The following is a 7,607-nucleotide window of genomic DNA, read 5'->3' on the forward strand; positions in this document are numbered from 1 at the left end:
AAGGCACTGCATCGCAGGGCTAACTGTGCCACTAGAGATCCTGGTTCGGATCCAGGCTCTGTCGCAGCCGGCAGTGACCGGGAGACTCATGGGCGGCGCACAATTGGCCCAGCGTCGTCCAGGGGACGGGTTAGTATGGCCGGCAGGGATGTAGCTCAGTTGATAGAGCATGGTGTTTGCAACGCCAGGGTTGTGGGTTCGATTCCCACGGGGGGTGACTAGAATGTAAATGTATTATCATTGATTCAGTAATGATAGGAGGGTAGAGAGGGAAGAAACAGGAAAAGCTAGAGAGAGTAAACACAGAGAGTTTAAAAACAGGGAGTTAAAAAGATTAGAAAACTACAATAAGCCAGGGAAGAAAGAGTGGTTAGATGATGAGGAAGGGGATGACCAGTACCCTTTGATAGCCTTGCCGAACCCAAGGGCTGGGGTGGAGCATGCACCAGACACACTGGATGTATATAGGGCATGGACACAGCGAGATGTAGTGAGAGCTATAGAGGGTGTAGTGCACCCTAAGACAGGAACAGAGGGGTTCAGGAGGAATTTGGAGAGTTTAGCAGCAAGCTTTAAGCTAAACACAGGGGAAATTGAGAGGACAGTCAGAACCCTAGTTGGGAAAGATTGGGCAGCTGTTCGGGGGGGGGGCAGTGGGTTTCAGGGGATGCCAATGGAGCAGTCCTACCATGGGCAAATGATGGGCAAAATGTTGGGAAAATAACTGAGTTGTGTAATAATTTAAGGGAACCTTACCATCGACATGCTGACTTCTCCAAAGTACATGAATGTAAACAGGAAGACAGTGAGACCATCAGCCAAGTGAAATACCTGAGCCTCCCCAGGGACAGGGAAATGATACTCCGTACCATCAGCAGCTAAAAAATAGCATTACTTAGTGGAATGAGACCAGAAATAAGCTGGAACAACAAGAGGACTTTAGTGGGATGGGGAACTACTTCGTTAGCCGAGGTCAAGAGATATGCAATCCATCATGAGCGGAATAGTAGACAGGATAGAGTAAGAAAAATAACATACGGGAGCTGAGTATTTAATGGCCAGTAGGGGAAATAGCTGGTAGAGGTAGACCTCCAGAATAGAAGGGGAGAGAGATTTTCTTAGGGGGTGGATCAAATAATTGATAATGGATCATTTGAAATGATATCACATGTAGCAGATTTAGAGTAATCAATTAAATAATCATTGTATACTCGAGGAATTTTGAGGGATTTTATGGATTAGTTGTAAGGAATTAGATTGATACAAACATTATTCATGGGTTAGGACTGGGGATATCTGTATCATGTTTTGTGTGTACTACCATCTTTGGATTGCGGATGGTAGTTGAAGGTTAACAAAATGTATAACCAGGAGAAAGAGATTGGCTTATCTCATTGGAGTGTTGCTCAGGGCAAGGGGGAGCAGTGGTGAAGTTGGGCAGTATTTAGGTCATGAGAGGGAGCTACCAAATTAAGTTGAGCCTAACTATCTTTGGTTGTTGTTTTTCAATTGGGGTTTTCAAAAAAAAAAAAAAACACACCCAGCATGATGTTTATAAAGGGTTGTTATGTTGAATTTAGGGGATTTTCAACAGTTCATAGGTGGTGTTTACTATGCTGTGGGATGGAACGGTTTATTGGGTGATATTTGAAACTAAATTAATGGAATAAGCTGCAGTAATCAGAGGAATGTACAATCTAAGGCGAGACAACTATTGCCTAGATCATTGATTTAGCAATAGGATCAGGTAGATAAGGACTAGAGAGAAGAAAAAAAAATTAGATGAAGAATAATGAGCTTTTTGGTAAGGATAGACTGCTGTAAAGCTTGGGTACTCCATTATGTACTGCATAAGGGTAAATTAAGTGATCTTATCTATGGGAAGGCAATGGCAGCCCATGGTAAAATCATTTGGAACTCTGAGGAGGAAGAACAGTTTATGTTGTTGCTCTCTTCCCAAACAGTCTTAGCTTTTCATACATATATCAGGGATGTTACCCAAATGGTAGAGAGTAAAGAGGGATATGACATTGGTCGTGATTTAAAGAGGATGTTTTTTTTTTGGTGGGCTATTAGAGAAAACTGGGTTAATCACGAACATAGAGGTTTTTATTCTTTGTTGCTAGGCAGAACACTTAGGTGACCTAAATATGGACTTGTCATGTCCAACAATCAGTCTTCAGGTCAAGCCCGGGAGAGCCGGGGTAGAACAAAGGTTGAACTAAACATAAGTGTTTTTACAAGATAAAAGATTGTTTGATTGGATTACTAATTGATTCTGAACTGAATGAAAGTCGAATTTAGCCACCATAAAGACAAAGGAAGTGGGAGGAGCAATAAAGAAGCAAAAGACAATCTCAAAAATGAAAGGCATGGCAATTGGTTGATAAATAACCTAAGGGAATGTTTAGGAAGGTGGAGAAAATTGACACATAAGCAGAACTATGTGTCAAGAGGGGGGAAGAGGCTAATTGTAGGATTAAATAATATACGAAGGAGAGGACAAAATACTTTTTTTTTTTTAAACATTTTTTTAGATACAGTCTAAAAAGAGAATGCAGTCAGAAATTGTTAGATTAATCTGAACATGTGTGAAGATAGTTTATTAACCACACCCGTATGTCAGAGGTTTTGTGCCCCACAGGTGAACTAAAGGAGAAGGTGACCCACTATCTAACAAGGTGACTGGTGAGCATCCAGTCACTAGAAGGAAAACTGGAAGCAGGCCTGTTGGGAAGGGCCCTATCAGGTTATGTTGGTCACCACCTTGGCCATTAGAATAGCAGAGAGAGGAACCTGGGTCCATGTTACCCACTGCAAGAAGGTAAGACCACATACAAGCACCGCTTAGCACACAGAGTTGACGAGCAGAACTGGGCCACAGGGTCCGGGGATCACCTCTGTCAACGAAGATCTCCTACCCAGACCTATCATCACTGTAGTGTGTTCCTAGGGTGTGAGTATGGGGTGGTACCGAGCAGAAGGACTCAAGACAGGAGAGGGTTGGCGGTTTTTGGGAATATGGGTGACCCTGAGCTGCATCATAGTCTCGGCAATAGTCGTATTATGTCAAGATCCACCACCACCTCGCACCAATTACGCTATGGCCTTACCATTATTAAGAAATAAAAGGGAAGCGACCCGACATACTGACCATCAAGGGCGAGTGATCTACAAAATAGGAGTCAGAGAGGGGTGGGGAGTAAGATTCAAAATTAGGATTAGGGATCTTATCAGAGCGGATAAGCAAGCAACAGGGGATTATAAGATCCCGTTGTATTTATGTTCAGCTCCCTCGGCAGATTGTTCCTGGGCTCAGGTATTTAGACATACTGGGGGACGGAGAGATGAGACGGGGGGGGGGGGGCTGGACGTCCAGATGGAGGATAAGAAGGTATAACGACATCCCCACGGAAATGGTAGTAACGATAGTAAAAGTCACTAAAGAGGACATGAAAAGAACTTACTGGGCTTGCGCGGACGTATACGGACGGGATACTTGTCTAAGATTACATTTGATGGAGTCAAAAGATATAGAGGGAGCAGGTACTGTCATTAATCCACTAACAGCAATAGACCGAGTAAATCAGTCAAGGGATGACAGAGTCAATTCAACTAACCCGTCCACTATGAAAGATTTTCTCCTCCAAGAATGGAACAATGGGGAAGGGGAGGGGGTCCCTGATGAGAATCTCTGGTTAAAGTGGATGAAATACACCGCTAGGGCCTTGGGGGAGACCAATTGTTATGCATGCTCCATTGGGCGACCAACAATGTTGACCGCCCCAATGCCAAAGGCAATGTTTCCCTGTGTATTAGACCTGGGGTCCAATCAAAAAGAGCCACATTGCACAGGGATTGGGCTGGCAAAATTGACATACTGGGCCAGCCCACCTAGATTCACTTTAACTCCTGGCGAATACCAGTGTTACAGACATAGAAATGGCACCCGTAACTTGGGTGATTTTGATGGCTGTAAGGAGATAATTAATGTGACTGATTTAGATAAGGAAGGGAAGAAAAAAAATTAGGAGCCTAACCATCCCTCTGACTGATGTGTGGTGGGCATGCACTAACAAAGGGAGCATTCGGCAGACATTACCAGAGGGATGGGTGGGTACTTGTGCACCAGTATTGTTGGTCCAACCTGTAAGAATTGGTCATCAAAGACCAGTGACAGGAAGAATAATTAGGAGAAAAAGAAATATAAGTCAGGAAGGAAATAGCCCAATTTGGATAGATGGTATAGGCATCCCCAGGGGTGTTCCAGACGAATACAAAGCTATGAATCAAATATGAGAGAGTTTTACTACAACATTTTTCTGGTGGGTGACAATAAACAAAAATATGGATTGGATAAATTATATCTATTACAACCAACAACGATTTATTGACCAGACTAGAGATGCAGTAAAGGGGATCTCTGAGCGATTATCCGCCATCCCGCTCATAACTTAGTAGAGGTTGGTTCTAGATCAGGCAGAAAGGGCCGGTGTCTATAGAAAGATAAGCCATTATTGCATATTTATCCCTAACAACACCACACTGGATGGGACAGTCACCAGAGCTCTTACAGAATTAACTGCACTAAGTGAAGGATGAACTGAACTCAGAAGTTAGTACATTGTGGATAGATGGTTTGATGAAATATTTGGTAAATGGAAAACCCTAGCAGCCACCATCTTAGGAGCGATCAGTGTTTGTATGGGTATTCTTGTATTATGTGGTTGTTGTCTTGTTCCCTGTGTCCGAGGATTGGTGAGTCAGGCGTTGGTGAAATGCAGTATCTAAACAATGATGAGAGATGGACTGACTCCGGACTCTGACCAGGGGAATGTGAAAAACGATCCTCCAGGCTTGGTGGATGACGAGGATTTGGACCCTGAAAGACCGCAATTGGATGAAATGTTTATTAGTTCTGATGTGATCTCTGAGATTAATCATGCTTGTAAAATACATTTATCCTGAATGTGGGAATATTTAGTCAAAGGGGTGGATTGTTAGATTAATTTGGATTTTAAGAATAATGACTAAAGGATTTCACCCCAAACACAGTATAAATGTTAGAATTATCATGTAGTGTCAACCCACTAACAGAGGGGGCGGTACTAACCATTCAAGGAGGAAGGCGGAAACTGTTTAGAAAAGTCACCTAAAGGTGGGAGGAGTCAAGTCCAGGAGGTATAAAATCGTCTGTTTGTGTCATTGGCGGAAGAGCTCTCCATGAATAAATATATAGAAAATCCTTGTTGGTTGTGGACCTTGAATCATTGATGATTAAAACCAGAGCCTTACAACCTCTGGTAATGATTCAGGCTTAGGGTGAATTAGAGATAGAAATTCACATGACAAAGTCCAACCTCAAAACATAAATGGAAAAACCAATATAACAATTATACAAAACAAATGCTGTTATGTGGTATGGGAAACTTCCCTCGTTGTTGTTAAGGGACTCTCACTTCAGTAATAAGATCTTAACAAGCTGGCTTCATAAGGCTGACTGTGAATGAATAAAATAGTTTAGTCATCAATCCAATACCAAGCGTGTTATATTTGAGCTGGTGCTCACCAAATGCCTTTCTTTCTTTGGGTCCCTCTGGGAACAGAGAATAACTAGGGCCTCATTTATAAACGGTGAGTATGTACAAAATATACCCCAAAACATGTGTGTGCCAATTTTCAAGCAAAAGTTGGTATTTCTAAAAAGTGAACTTGACTTGAGAATGTGCTAGCTTTCCTTTTGACCATGCATACGCACAATTTCTAGTGGGGTTATGATGACACGAAACAGGTAAATATACTTTTTTTCAAGGCCTGTGGTAAACACAGGCTTAGGAGATCTTTTACAATAGGAAAAGTGAATGGGAAAACAAGTGAGGTTTCTTCACGTCTGTCTTTAAAAGAAAATCCACATCTTGAAAGCCCTGATTGCTAAGGTCATTTTAAGATGTCAGGCTTGAAAATCTGATCAGCCATTTTGGCACAGTGACTCACTACCCAAACCAGACGCAACTGGTTTCAAGTGGCCAAGAGACGTCATGTGATCTCTTATCGCTATCCAGTGGACGAACTGGGAATCAGACAGAGGATTTATTTACATCAATGGATAGATAGAGACTTCAGCTTTCTCTTCATATGTATATCATTCCAGTAAGATGAGAAATGGTATGGCACGTTGCACAAGCCCTGCACGTTTAAAATGGCTGTGTTCCAATGGGAATGTGCATGTTTAGAGCGTCATCATTAGGTAAAAGATATGAGAAATGTTTTTCTTTTTAATTCCTTTTGGAACAGTAATTGCTGACATATTTTATCTAAAACCTAGGATTTAAAATCTCTTATTCCCCAACATGGGGACAATTGGAGGGACCCTCACCCCCCGTAAAAAACGGAGTCTCGGGCTCTGTAGTAGTCACATCGTTTCTGACACCTTTATCTGAATTCCACAGTTCTTACCTTCCTAACAGTACTAAGCATATGTTTGCAAGACGTATAGTATTGAAACCGGAATGTACTTTATGAGGGTAGTATACAATATTATGCGTTGTTTAGAAAATGCTACCAGAGGGAGTCAGAGTTGAACAGGTTAAACAAGTGATATTATCTGAACAAAAGGGATCAGATCTAAGCCTGTGTTAACCTCAGACCAGCCCTTACATGGCCATACTTGCTTAAGTCTCGACTTGGAAGGCACCGGTGTCTTCTAAACTCCCAATTGAAATAAATAAATGAGGACCTAATCTATGGATTTCACATGGCTGGGAATACAGATATGCATCTTTTGGTCACAGATACGTAAAAAAAAAGGTAGGGGACTGGATAAAAAAACGAGTCAGTATCTGGTGTGTCCACCATTTGCCTCATGCAGCGCGACATATCTCCTTTGCGTAGAATTGATCAGGTTGTTGATTGTGGCCTGTGGAATGTTGTCCCACTCCTCTTCAATGGCTGTGCAAAGTTGCTGGATATTGGCAGGAACTGGAACACGCTGTCGTAAACGTCGGTCCAGAGCATCCCAAACATGCTCAATGGGTGACAAGTCCGGTGAGTATGCAGGCCATGGAAGAACTGGGACATTTTCAGTTTTTAGGAATTGTGTACAGATCCTTAAGACATGTGACCGTGCATTATCATGCTGAAACATGAGATGATGGCGGCGGATGAATGGCACAACAATGGGCCTCAGGATCTCGCCACAGTATCTCTGTGCATTTAAATTGTCATCGATAAAATGCAATTGTGTTCGTTGTGCATAGCTTATGCCTGCCCATACCATAACCCCACCTCCACCATGGGGAACTCTGTTCACAACGTTGACATCAGCAAACCGCTCGCCCACATGACGCCATACACGTTGTGATGCCGGTTGGACGTACTGCCAAATTCTCTACAACTATTTTGAAGGCGGCTTATGGTAGAGAAATTAACGTTAAATTCTCTGCCAACAGCCCTGGAGGACATTCCTGCAGTAAGCATGCCAATTGTGCACTCCCTCAAAACTTGAGACATCTGTGGCATTGTGTTGTGTGACAAAACTGCACATTTTAGAATGGCCTTTTATTGTCCCCAGCACAAGGTGCACCTGTGTAATGATCATGCTGTTTAAT

This window comes from Coregonus clupeaformis, unplaced genomic scaffold (genome assembly GCF_020615455.1).
Source record: "Coregonus clupeaformis isolate EN_2021a unplaced genomic scaffold, ASM2061545v1 scaf0034, whole genome shotgun sequence".
Taxonomy (NCBI): Eukaryota; Metazoa; Chordata; class Actinopteri; order Salmoniformes; family Salmonidae; genus Coregonus; species Coregonus clupeaformis.